The 13,616-nt window shown below is 60.4% G+C and overlaps 2 long non-coding RNA genes across 2 annotated transcripts; one reads left to right on the top strand and one right to left on the bottom strand.

Moving 5' to 3' along the window:
* Nucleotides 1-172: 172 nt before the first annotated feature.
* Nucleotides 173-4,612, bottom strand: LOC123818950. Its single transcript, XR_006785729.1, has 4 exons — nucleotides 4,427-4,612; nucleotides 2,837-3,053; nucleotides 1,330-1,705; nucleotides 173-647 (listed from the first exon to the last, which is right to left on the bottom strand). It is a non-coding gene; the product is annotated as an uncharacterized LOC123818950 (long non-coding RNA).
* Nucleotides 4,613-4,887: 275 nt separating this feature from the next.
* Nucleotides 4,888-7,075, top strand: LOC123818949. Its single transcript, XR_006785728.1, has 2 exons — nucleotides 4,888-5,699; nucleotides 6,219-7,075. It is a non-coding gene; the product is annotated as an uncharacterized LOC123818949 (long non-coding RNA).
* Nucleotides 7,076-13,616: the final 6,541 nt, after the last annotated feature.

Below are 13,616 nucleotides of genomic sequence, written 5' to 3'. Positions count from 1 at the left end.
TCCCCGCGTACGACTTTCCTGTGCTTTTCACGTGGGGCAGAGTCGATCGGCCTCACCCTTTCCTTCCGGAGAGGAGGGAGAGAGGACGTGTATTCCTGAGGGTGTGAAACCAGAGGGGATGGAAACGATGCCGCGAGGTGCAGGGAACGATTTAAACGCAGGGCCGGTGGGAGGCGCGTCAGGTATTAATGGGAATCTTACTGATCTACAGGCAAAGCGTTGGTTTGTGGAGGCAATTGCAATGATCATTTTCCCTTTTAAATATAACAATCTTTATTTAGAAAGCAATCCCCACTGGAATGAGCTCAGAGCACTTAATATGCGCTGGCTAATACTCCACCCAACAACCTGGCAGTTAGAAAGACGGAGTTGCCCCCATTTTACAGAGGGGGAGACCGAGTCGCAGAAGGGCGGTGCCTCGCTCAGAACCAGCTTGTGGAGAGCTGGAGGTAGCAGTCCAGCAGCCCGTCCCACCAGCATGGGGCTCCCGTCCCCAGACGTCCTCCGGGGAAAGCACAGCCTGCTTGCCACGGGAGAGAAGCAGCCACCTTCCCGGGACTACAGCTCCCGGCAGACAGTGGGAGCCCACTCCAGATTCCCAAATATGGAGAAGGACTGAGCTTTGGAAGAGGAACGGCGTGCTCACCCTGGAGAGGGAGAGGGAGAGGGAGGGAGGGTGAGGTAAGTTTGAAATATTTAACTCTGTCAGCTCAACGCCTGCCCAAGTCACGATCTGCTCATAACCCTTTCCCAAGGGCCTCGCTCTGTGGATCAGCCGTGAGTTCGGCAGAACCCTGTTTCGTCCTGAGCTGGTTAGGTGTGTGCCGCCCAAGGCTGCCTCCGTCTTGCGGGGTGCAGCGGAAGGAGGTGGGGGAAGAACAGCCCTGCCGCTCCAGGAGCGGACACCCCAGGGGGCTCCCTGAGGACAGGGTGAGCCGCTGCAGTGGGACCAGCGCTGCTGGTCGTCTGTCCTGGAGGCGGCTGAGCCTGCCCGTTGGGAAGGCAGTGGGAACCTGTTCTGTCTTCATTCTGTCAACAAACCTGTATTAAAGTGTCTGGGCTTGGTCACCGCCTGGGGTGCTGAGGGGGATACAGATCCTAAGACCTGAGCTCTGTCCTCAGGACGCTTCGGATTAGGGGAGGGGGTGGGCATGACGGGAATGAGAGAGCAAAGGGGAGAAAGAGACAGACAACGCTAGGCAGCGTACGATTATTTACACTTCCCACCCAGCATGTAGCTACCTGTCACCCACCGTGGGCCAGGCACTGTTCGAGCCACTTAGAATACAGGGTGCACCCACCAACAGCTTCGGCTTCTGTAGGCTGTACCTGCTGGCGGTCCCGGGACTGCTGCAGGAGGACACTTCCACCTGAGGGAAGACTGTCAAAGAGCAGAGCTTCAAGACGGACGTACACTTGGTGAGGTGACTGGATGAGCCAAGAGCAGGAGGAAAGGGGGTCAGATCTAGGCCGGGGTCGAGCTGCGCCTGCCTGCTGAGGACCAGGAGCATGAGGGTCTCTGTCTAAACGTAACGGGAACCCTTGCGTTTCAGCAGTGGGTTGACGCGGTCTGATGTCAAGTGCCAGAGGGCCACACGGACACCGGAAGGCATCTGGGGTCGTGTGGACCAGAGGTGTCTCTGAGCTGGGACGCACAGGGAGGCTTCCCAGCAGAAGCAGAAGGTGCCGATGGTCAAGCACAGGTCTGCTCGAAAAAAGAGGGCTGTTAGGAGGAGCTTCAGGAGCAAGGAGTGGCGCTAGCACAGCACGTGACAGGTGGTTCTGGGGGGTCTGACCAGGGTGTGAGTGTGTGGGGGAGCAGCGGCAGGTGAGCTCGGAGAGGCATGGTTGGGGAGACTTGCCACCTCTCCGCCAGCACGTTCTGAGCCTCAGATCACAGTGACGGGAGACACCCATGTGCAGAGCACCCCGGCAGGCGTGCATGTCCCCACCAGGCAACGCCCCACCAGGCAGCGCTTTCCCCTGAGAGGTGTGTTGCTGAGAAGGCGTTTGAGCGCCACGTTCGAGTCACAACTCCAGAGGGTGCCATTTACCTTGCATCCTCTGTGACAGCCCCCCCCCCCAAACAGCAGCAACCACAGGTGCACAAGCAGAGATACTGGTGAACGTCGTGGAGCATAAAGCACCAGCCCGCCGACAGGTGACATGTGGCACCCTAGAGCGTGCTTTACCTCTGAGGTCCAACTCTGCTGGGAGGAATGGCGGCAGCAAAGGGAGAGGAGTGGGGAGAGGAGAATGGAGGGAGAGCTGGGAAGGAGAAGGGGGCCGGGAGGGGCTCCAAGGGGAGGCCGGGGAAGGAGTCCCTAGTCGGAGTCGTCGCGGTCGCCCTTTCACCGGGCAGTGAGGGCTGGGGGAGAGGGGCAGCCAGAGGGGAGGCCCTGCCCCTGGGCCCGCTGAGCTGCTGGGCGTCCCAGGGAGTTGCCCTGGGGCTGTGGTCACACCTGCAGGTGGTGCATCCCCGGTGCTGCGGTCCCCGGCCTCGGCCGGGCGCCACACTGCGGTCTGGCCGGCCCTGGCCCTGAGACCAGTACTGGGCGTGAAGAATAAGCTGCACCCCACGCAGGGGTCTCATCCTAACTGTTCTCTTCCCCCTGAATCTGGGGGAACCGCAGTCTGTCCTCACAGGTCAAAGCAGCCAAACAGAGAAGGGGCTGTGCCTGAGCAGGGAGTGGCTGGCCGCTGGCTCCCGGCCTGCTGCCCGGGAAGGGCTGGGTGCTGCGTCTGGGGCTGGGCTGTGCTCTGCCCGGCTGGGCTCATTCTGAATTCTCGGTAACAGTCAGCAGCAATTAAACATCCCCCGGGCTGTCCGACTGACCTCCCGCACCCCGCAGACAGGGCGGACCGGCCGGTTCCAGAGTGCGGCCGCCTTTCTCTCCGGCCTGTCCTCCGACCCCACTGTCGCCGCGCCCGGGTCAGGGCTGCCCTTCACTTCCTGTGGGAAACACAGTGGGGCCTCGTCTCCAACTCCACTTGTTCCGGGGGGCTGTGGAGGAGCGGCTTGTTCAGAAACTGAATCCTTCTTTCCCAGGTACCTGCATGAAATGTCGTCAGGTTGAGAACCGAAGTTTTGGTCAACAACCAAGACAAGTTTTCCTTGAATAACTTGGTTGAGAACCGCACTGTTCGAGACGGGAGACATTCGAGAACTGAGGTTTCGCTGTGTGAGCTGCCTGCCCTGCTCCCCCTGCGAGTGCCCTGTCTCAGAAACCAGGGGGGCGATTCCTGACTTCCACAGGCCAGCCTTGTAGGATGTGGGAAGGATCCTCGAGATCGAAAGTCCCCGAGCGCACCATGGCCGTGCCCCAGCATGCTGGTGGAGAACCTCTGACCCCGACTTCCCTGGCCTCCCCTCCACTGGGTCACTGCACGGCTCACCCCAGCCTGGGCTCTGAGAGGTGGGGCGGGTTTGCAACCACGGGGCGCGGCCGCTGCCGGCTCGTCAGCTGGTACAGCTGGTGAGATCCTCTGGGCAGCGGGGGCTCGCTCCCTCCCTGGGGGAGGCCTGCCCTCACCTTCAGGACCCAGCTTCTGCGCCCCCTTCCAGCCTATTTCTTAAACCCACAGCTCTGGTCGCAAGTCCCCTGGCCTTCCAGGACCCACCCTTCTCTCCGAAACCTGGTGCTTTGAGGGAATTATTCCCTCTTCCTGGGAGCCCTTTCCCATCTCCTGAACTACGTCCTTGTGACCCTCCAGAGTTCAGCTCAACCACCATGTGCTCCGGGGGGATTGTCCTGATCCCCTCCTCACCTCTGCGGGCGGGTTAGGCGCCTTCCTGTCTGCATTCCTGGAGCCCCCGGGACGGAGGGCATGGTAGCACACTAACTGTTTAGTGAAGTGAGTCCCCTGCCTGAGTCTTCACTTCTTCAGGGTAGAGAGCTGTGCATTTCCTCTCGACCTTTCCGACTCCTAACCCCCAGCCAAGTGGTCGTGAGTTCGTGTCGATTGGATGAATGGCCAGGATCCCTGGGCCTAATGAGTAGCCAGGTCCCCAGCAGTGAGGCCAAATACAGAAGTAAGGCTGGGAGGTGACCTCCACTTGCCAGGCCAACCCCATCTTCCTGACATTACCACTTCCTGGGAAATCCTTTTCCTACCCCCACCTGTTCATCACCCCCACCTCTCACCACCCTCCACCCAGAACTCACTGGAGGGGACCGAAGTTTTGCCACCTCAAACATGCCTTTTAGGGCATCGATTTTAAGCTGGTTACTAAGAAACAAAAGACTCAGAAAAAAACCTGTGACCCTTCCCCTCTTCTGCCTAAAGGCGTTCGATGGAAGAAGGAATCTTAGCCTATTTGGATGAAGTGTGGCACACAGGGAGGGCGCAAGCAAGAATGTGTTGGCTGGAGCCCCTCTGGACTGCCCAGCGAGAATTTGCTCGCCATGTGTTTGCTCTTCCTCACCTGCCTTTGCTTCCCGGAGCCCGGCCCCCTGCACTTCGTCCAGAGTTGCGTGTAAGCCTCCGCCGCCCCGTGCGTCTCCGGGTCTCACATCTCGTGGCAGCCCTGCCTGGGCGCCCCTGATAAAGGCGGGCCTCTCCTCACGCCAGCCTGACTCACACCAGCCTGACTCACGTCACTCTGACGGCCAGCTGGAGGAACCCAGAAGCTGGGAGGAAAGGCATTGTTTTGTGCCCCCACGCTCCCCTGAGTTCTCGTTTGGCCGAGCAAACACTCATTTCTGTCTGAATAACCGAGAAGAAAGCACGTGTGTGCTTGGGTGTCGACCCTCCTTTCCCTCCTCCTCCTCCTAAACCTGGCGAAGGCCAGCTCTGCGCCTTTCCAAACCTCGCCTGGATGGGCCTCTGTCCCCACCCACCCCTCCCACCTGAACCGAGGGGGGAGCACAACACTTCAGGGCGGGTCTGGAGGTGGCCTCCTGCATCGCCCCCACCCTCTGCCCCCAGTCCCGCTTCCTTCTGCAATGCTGCCGGGAGGTGAGCTCTGTGACCTCGCCTGGCGGGTGCCACAGACATGAGCTCACTGAGAAGGTCGAGTCGCCTGACTCTGGGTGAATGTTTAACAGAAACACCTGCCCAAGTAGAGACGCCGGGGGAACCCTAGCTCCTCTCCCCGCCCACTGCACAGACACTCAGCGGGAGCACGACCTCCACACTCCCAGCGCCTCTCCCTGCAGGGAGAGGTGGGGGTTCTTCCTGCATCTGGGGGAGACTGGGGCCCTGGGCAGCACTTGCAGCCAGCAGAGTCCGGCCCCTCACCCCGCCCCAGACCAGACCGGGGGCCAGGACCTGGAGGAAGGGCAGTGTATCCGGTTCTTCCCTATGACAGAAAACGGGTGCAATGGTCACTGGCGGCAGGCGAACCCATGCCAGCTGCAGGCTTGTGGAAAAAATCAGCTAATCCATGAATCATCCTGTTTACACCAGAAACAAGTGGAGACTTTGCACCTTTGATCCACAGCTGGGGCAGAAACCGCAGGTCGTTGGGAGACACCTGTGGAGCCGTGTTGCAGCCCCTCTGACTGCGGGAGACTCTGGCACCAGGCTTCTGGGCGCCCCTCACGGCGCGTCGCGGGCTCGTCCTGGGTAATTTCCGTGTCCGGCAGACCAACGGCTCATAAACCAGGGATCGCAGCACCTCCGCGTGCCAGGAAATTGGCTTACAAGGCTGTGACTAAGTTTTTTTTGACGACACAGGACATCAGAGTACTTCACAGGTAGGAAGTGTGGTTTGGGGTAAAACATTTATTTCCGTAATACGTACTATATGACAACACATTATTTCAATAACACGACGCACACGTGAGTACTAGGTCACACCGTCATGGGCTCTGACCGGACGTGTGAAGGGGGAGGAGCCCTGCCGTAGGCCTGATTCGGAGTCACAAGGACGTCCTGGCCTGCGCTGCAACCTGCGGGAACCCCAAGGGCACGGCCGCGGGAAGGAAGCGAGGCGCTGCCTGATCGCACTCCTGTGCGGGGCTTCCCACAGCCCGGTCCACGGACACGGAGACAGAACTGCCGTCAGGGCTGCGCGGGGCGGGGGGCGGGGGGCGGGGGTTGGGGGGCAGGTGCCGTTTAACAGGGACGGACGGACGTCCGGTGTTGCCGCGGGAAGTGGCTGTGGTGACACCACGCAGTGAACCCTCTCCATGCCACTGAACCCACTTACCGCACTTCAAACACTTAACGTCACCCGAAGGGTGAATGTGACGTTTTGTGTCTTTTCCCGCAAGGTTTCAGGCGCTGTCGGAACCCCCCGGGCTGCCGGCCCAGCTCTCGGGGACTCCAGGCCCCGCGCCCACTCCCCAGGCCGCGCCCTGGCCCCGTCTCCACCGCCTGTCTCTCCAGTCTTGTCACTTCTCTCCGTGCTTTTTCTTCAGTTCACTTGGCTTCAGGTTAACTCCAGTTTGCTCACTGACTTTTTGCATTGCGTTTTCCAGTCACGGCTTGCCTTCGACACTGCTGTGCAGTGGTTTCTGTGGGTGGACAGCTTCTCCCTCCCACATCCCCACGGCACTCACACGCCGCCGCACTGCACGGCAGAGTGCCAGAGGGTTCCAGAGCACTGTCACGTTTTTTATCGAATTTGACACACGGGATCACTCACAGAGGAAGAAGGAAGTCCTTTGTCATCACCCGTTATGACTGAGGAAACCCGGGCTGTCCAAGGTCAGAGGGGAGGAAACAGCCGAGACGGCAGACCTGCTCCCACCTTCCTTCCATTCGCTCCGCTCGGCGCACGTAACCTCCGGGAATGGCGAGAACCAGGACAATGACCCCTGAACCCAGGGCCTTTCGGAAAACAGGGGCGTGTGTTTCCTGGCTTCCCCGGGGCCCTCCGCGGTCCTGCTCCCAGGAGCCCAGTGAACACTCACCCCTGCGGCCACTCCAGCCCCGATGTGCCTCGTTTCTCCCGCATTTTCTGGAAAAAAGAAACAAAACTGAGTGTCCTAAGGACTGGTGTCGGGCAGCGTACTGGGATTCTGCCTTATATTCACCCGTGCTCTCTGCATTGCACATCCAGCCCAATTCCTCTTATTGGGTTTTCCGCAGAAATAGAAAAATAAAGCATGAATATTTTTGTATCCCATCTGCGTCCAACCAAAAAGAGCCTCTCCCTCTGCCTCTCCGGCCCAAAGCAAATAGTCCTCATTGCGCTTTGCATACCATCTATCTTCCAAGTGGCCATTTCATTTGTTCTGGTAAGGACCTCTCCGATTGCTCCCGGTCTATTTTTTACTTTAAAGCCACAAGTGGACATGGGTCGCCAGTCAGATTCTGGTGAAGGCCAGGACAGTGGAGGACGGCGCCCTCGACTCGGGGCCTTGCCCGCTGGGCTCGTTTCAGCACATCTCCCGCAGGAAACCCAGCCAGGCGTGTCCACAGAGCAGGGTGTGTGCGGGGAGGCTCCGGCTGCCTCGTCGGCACCAGGGCAGCTGTGGAAAGGCCGTCTGCACGCCAAAGCCCTTCCTCCTCCCAGAAACGCTCCGCAGGCCCTCTCGCCTCTGTCTGGGTCAGCCGAGTGCCAACGACAGGCCACGGCCGGAAGCGTTGATGTCAGGGACACTGAGAAGGCCCTGAGTCCATCTAATCACCAGGCCTGGAATTTTCAGGGTTACCCTGACTGCAGCCCTGGCTGGCGTGCCTCAGTGGGCTGGAGAGTCACTCCGCATACCGAAAGGTGGGGAGTTCGATGCCCAGTCAGGGCACATGCCTGGCTTACAGTTGGATCCCCGGGTAGGGCACGCATGGGAGGCAACCGATTGATGCTTGTCTCTCACATCAATGTTTCTCTCCCTGTCTCTCTCTCCCTTTCCTTTCTGAAATCATAAACATTTTAAAAAGATTATTTATTTATTTATTTATTTGCTTATTTTTAGACAGAGGGGAGAGGAGGGAGAAAGAAAGGGAGAGAACCATCAATGTGTGGTTGCCTCTCATGCGCCCCCTACTGGGGACCTGACCTGCAACCCAGTCATGTGCCCCGACTGGGAATCAAACCAGTGAAACCTTGGTTCACAGGCCAGGCTCAGTCCACTGAGCCACGCCAGCCAGGGCTCAATGACCATATTTTTAGTGACACTAACTTTAGCTGAGTTCTGATAATCCACTACCATCAGACCAGCTTCAATAAACATATTTTTAAAAATTAAACAAACATTATCCTGACTTCAAAACTATTCTGGTTTGCCATAAACCATCCACTTATCCTAGATGTTCCAAATTTTCTATTTCTAAATTACACCTAAAAAGAAGCTTCTGACATCTAAACTTAACTTTAAAAGCTCTTTTGGCAGACAATGTGTTCTAATGTTTTATTTTAGGAGATATGGTCGCTGAGCCCAAGTTTTCCAACAAGCGGCATCTGCTCTGCTTGCTGTGACCGGCAGTCCCGCCGCTGGAGCTTGGCCCCCGCACGTGACCGGGGGGTGGGGGTGAGCTGCAGCCCTCTGGTCTCGGGGATGCTGGTCCCACCCCCAGAGCCACCCGTCTGGGCAGGGCCTCATTCCTTTGTGCCTTGAAGCGGCTTCGGGGCTACCAGTGGGTGGGCGGGCGCGGGAGAGATTCCGTTAAACGTCCCCAAGTCACGTATAACTTAGAGGGGGTGCGTTTCGGATTCTTGGCCGAAAGCAAAGCTTCGCCAGGAGAGAGGAGGCAGGGCCTGAGGCTCAGCGGGGGCCCCTCGACCCGTTTGTCACTATCGCACCTTAAAGGGTGTTTTTTAACATCTATTTCTAGGTCATCTCGGCCCCCATAAAGGTTTAAGACCACAGACGCGCTGTGTATCTGCGTAGTGTACGCCTCTCAGTGCTTTATACATAAAGAGAGTGTGTTTTTTTCAGTCCCCAGAGAACCAGTCCCCCCGCTTTGGAGAATGTCCCCCACCAAGAAGCTATTACCCCCAGAAACACACGCAGATGATGGAGGCATTGGGGGCACCGCAGACACGCTCCTTACAGCCTGGACGGCTGTCCCCAGACCGCAGGGCAGGGGCAGAACGCAGCCCCGTACCATCATCTGTCCCTGGCTCCCAAGTCCCTCACGTGCAGCCGGGACAGTTCCTAGGTTCTCGGGCTGTCACAGGACACGTGTGGTTCTGGTGGGTCCGTGGGCAGGGTCACATGCCCCAGGGCGAGTCAGGTGCCGTCCGCAGGCCTATACTCCCCACCCAGTGGTGCGGGGGGAGGACTAGGGAAGGGAATGCCCGGCACCACCCTCCCCGGGGGCAGGACGGGGGTGGGGGGCACTGAGACACAGTTGAGGAAAATCATCAGAAGGGGCCCCTCCCAGCCAGTGCCATCTGTGTTTCCAGCGACAACTAGTTACGGCCTCAGTTTTAAAAGGGCCCCAGAGATGAGAGCCACGAGAAGACAAGCAGAGGAATTAGCAACACACAGCAACGTGGCCAAGAGCCGGGGGCGCAGAGCGAGCCCCCGGTGCAAACCCAGGCGCAGGCGAGGGCCTGCGGTCACGTGCACACGGCGTGGGCGGTGCAGTCCGGGAGACAAGGCGGGCTTCTATAAATACGAGCAGCAAAATATTTGCCTTGGTTGATGAGCTCATCGCACACGGCCCATGGGAGGGTCTCTGCTGGCTCCTGGACTGAGGCTGGGACGGGAGCAGACTCGAGAGCGAGTCCAGGCTGCCGGCCCGTTGGACCTGCGTTCGCATGAGCCGGTCAATTCCTAATCAGATGCAGCTGCAGTCCTTAGGGCTCGATACCATCAATCTGGACTGTGGCCTGCGTTTTCCTGACGAGCCGGCCCCAACCTTCCCCGCCCACCTCCACCCACGGCAACAAGCCGGCTAGCGGCTTCCTCACACTGCGCACGTGGGCTGAAACAGGAAGAGACGGCCGGCCGAGAGTCGGACGCAGGCCTGGATGCGGGGAAAGGCCGGGCGAACCCCCAGCCCCTGCTCCTCAGGGGCTATTTTCTCTGGACCCTCACCGTCCCTGTGTCTCGGCAGGTGTGACGGGGACGCTGGGCCCTGAGGAGATCCGAAGTCGCTGCCGTGTGCGGAGGACAGTCCTAGACACTGGGGATGTGCTCCCGAGCAGAGGGGGTCCTGCCCCGGGGAGCTGGCCCTTGGAGCTAGGGGTGGGGTACTTGGTGGTCGCTGGAGACAGACGTCATGAATGATGATTGCACAAGATAATTTCACATGCTGACAAGTGCTGTCCGCAACGTAAAATGCAGATGGAGAATAATTGGAGGGGTTATTTAGCTCAGCAGTTAGGGCAGGCCTGTCTGGGCAGGCAGTCTCGTGCAGCAGGGAGAGTGGGCCTCGAAGGGGGAACACGGAGCGGAAGGTCCCCGAGTCAGGGGAGTGCAGGGCGGGCGTGGGGGCCGGGAGGGCTGTGCCCAGGGACCAGAGGTGGGGGAGCAGCCTGCAGACGCAGGCGGCCCGTGATCACAGCCTTGCGGGCAGCGGAAAGGGATTTGGATCCTGGAGCGTTTTTTAGGGGAAGAAAGCTCTCGTGCAGTTTCTACTGCACAAAGACCTGGGCGCCATGTAGGGAACAGACCGGGCCCGAGGGGCAAGAATGAAGACGGGAGACGAGGTGGGGGCCTGACCTGGGCAAGGGAGACGGCGGTGGTTTAGCTACGTACGGGTGGGGAAGTCGAGGTGAAACGGGGAGGAAGGTTCAGGCGAGATGTGGGGGAGGCGCAGAGTTAGGGTGACTCCGGGCTTTTGCCCTGAGCAGCGGGACACACACGGTTCCTGTCGCAGGATGCGGCCGACCAGCACACGGACGGCTCACAGCGGGGTGGGGGGAGGGGGACCTCGCTTTCTGTTTCAGTCGTGTCGACTTTGAGGCGCCGCCTCCATTTGTCTCTCAGACGCCACCGGCGCCTGGTGACGTGTGTGCCTCGGCCGCCTCGCCCGTGAAGTGTGGGAGCACCTGCGGCCCCGTGGGGCTGGCGTGGGGACGGGACGGGTCCGTGTGTGGGAAGCGGCGAGAGCAGCTCCAGGAGCAGAGGAAGCAGCGATGTGAGTGTTCGGTATTAACACGAAGACGATTTCTCTTCTTAATCCCAAAAGATGATGGGGAGGAGAGAGAAAAATGGAGAATTTGGGAGAGAGAGGGAAGAAGCAGGCGAAGACCCGCAGGGCTGACGCCCAGAGTGCAGGCAGAGGTTGGGCCCAGGTGGGACTGGGCGCCGCCGCCGCTGCGGCTGCTGCTGAGGCCAGGGGGCCGGCTCCTGGGGGACCCACGCGGGGGCCAGGGGGTGGGGCGAGGAGACAGTTCTCTGATGACATCTAAGGCAAGGTCCTTCTCTGGCGTGAAGGGCAGGAGGGAGACCGTCTTCTCCAACGGGGGAGGGAGCACTTTCCAGGACAGCGGGCATCTGGCTGGAGGCGCAGCCTCCGCGTCCCGGAGGGCGTCACCACACAAGGGTGGCTGTGCCGTGGGCTCCAGTGGTTCGTTCCCAGGCGAGAGTGTCTTTGCCTCGTGGCTGCTGCAGGTCTCACACCGGCTGTGTGCCTGGGGCGGACAGTGTGTGCTAAGTGAAGGGAAAGGTTTAAGAATGAAGGAGACGAGTTGGAGACGGACAGAATTCAGCTGGGAGCCAGAGACTGTGCCGCAGGAAACCACGCTGCTTCCGAGGGAGTGGGCTTGGCTGTGTGCGGGGGCTGTGCGGGATGGCCTCGCCGTGGGGGCAGGGGTGGAGGCGGGGCGAAGGACTCGGCAGTGCCGGCGCGGTGCAGGAACTCAGCTGGCCCCAGATCAGGGGCCGCCGTCGCCCGGGGCCCCCGAACTCCGCACCACGTCCACCGAGGCTGCTGCGTGGGGCTGCGCCGACTCGCCTGCCCTGTCCGGTGTGGGCCACCCCCTCATCGGCGGAAACGAGGCCCTTCTGTTCCAGAAGGGAGGGTGCTGTCTTCCCTCCCTTCCCAAACGACAGAAAGGGTTTTCCCGTCACAGCTGGCTCTCCTGCCCCCGACATCGTGTGGGGAAGAGCGGTTGGGAAACGTTCTGGCCGGAAGATAGCTGGAAAGGTCACGTGAAAATGCAGCCCCATCTCTCCCCTGGCAGCGTGGGCCCCATTCTTCTCGTCCCTTGCGCAACGGGCGTCTGTCTGGTTGTCGGTAACTGTCAGCCCTGTCCAGCTCCACAGCCCGGCTTCCTGGGGACCCTCCCCAGCAGAGGGCCAGGAGAGGCTCCCCTAAGCCAATGAGAGGCAGGCGAGGGGCCACCGGAGAGGCCCATGCTGAACCCGAGACGTGTTCCAAGCAGAGCGGCCAAGACTTGCTCTGTGCTGGCAAAGTTATTTTTTTAAACTGGAATTGCTGGTGAGGCTGCTTCCCTAAAAGGCAGCTCCAGGCCTGCCTGCCGCCGGCCCTTCCCGGGAGCCCTGGCTCTCCGCCAGCAGCCGGCCGCTGAGACTCCGCCAGCTGCCCGAGGGGTCGGGGTCTCTCGGTCCGTCCGCCTACCCCCGTCTCTAAACTCCGCACGCAGCCCGTCCAGGGCCAAAGGGAGTGTTTGGCGGTGTCTCCAACGACGCCGCACGTCTCGAAGTGCCTGCGCGGCCCAGGCTGCAGCACAGCCTGAACCTACGCATTCAGCCGGTGCAGGAGTCTCCCGGGGCCACTCCCCAGAGGGCACACACCCGGTCTCGGCCGCCTCAGAGCCTGCGGCTCTGCGGTGCAGTCTTGTCTCAGGATGTCACTCGGAGGCGAGAGGGATGTGGCCAACCTCCCTGCCCCTGCCCGCGGTGGTGGTCCAGCAGGCACAGGCCATCCGAGCCCACAGGGTCCGCCCGGCCCTTGGAAAAGGGCCTCGTGACACAGAAGGAGGAGGGATCGGTGAGGCACAGCGGTCCCCGAGGCCCCCGGAGGCTGCCCTGGGCGCCGTGCACCGGGAGTAAGAACACAGGCCTGGCCTCACACGCACTAACGCGCCCTGCCGTCTCTCTCCCTCTCCAGGCCGCCGTCCCATGAGGTGAATACTCCCTGTGTCCTCTCTGACTTCCCAGGTCAGGGGCGGTCACCGGAAAGAAGAGCCACTTTAAAAATCCCCCGGAAAATGTAGCGATGGAGTGCTTGGGACACGACAGAGGACAGACGCGCCCACGGAAGGCCGTGTCATCAGACGGACAGGACGTGAGGGGGCTGAGGGGGGAGCGGAGTGACGGCAGTGGGAGGAGAGAACCAGGCGCCAGGGGCCGGCGTGAAACTCACAGCAGTGAGTTCCCCATGGGGGCGGCCGGGTCGCCATCACTGGAGGCGGCCAGACCGGCCTCTGCATGCCCTTGATGGACGGAGCTCAACCCCCTGGAAAAGGAGTGGGTCCAAGAAGGCGCCCGGAAGGGATTGCTCCAGGCCCACGATTCCCACGTGAACCCGGCGAGGGCAGGATGCCACTGTGCACGCCCCTTCCCGCTGTGCCCCAGGGGGGCCCACCCCCACCCCCGTCCTCGTCTGCCGTCCGCTCCCTGGATTCTTCGATGCGGCAACTCGTGGTGAAAGTCTGAGGGCTACACTTATTAAATGTGCCCAGGTCCTGGCGTAGAAGACTTTCATTTATTATTCTCATTGGCTTATTTGTAGTTTATGACACCTACACCTTCTCTTCGAAGAAGTTGACAGGAGAGGTGACTCTGGGCCCCGCACAGAGCCCAAGG

Source organism: Phyllostomus hastatus, unplaced genomic scaffold, assembly GCF_019186645.2.
Source record: "Phyllostomus hastatus isolate PE091 unplaced genomic scaffold, TTU_PhHast_1.1 phas_contig_29, whole genome shotgun sequence".
Lineage (NCBI taxonomy): Eukaryota > Metazoa > Chordata > Mammalia > Chiroptera > Phyllostomidae > Phyllostomus > Phyllostomus hastatus.
This window is presented reverse-complemented; position numbering and strand designations above follow the sequence as displayed.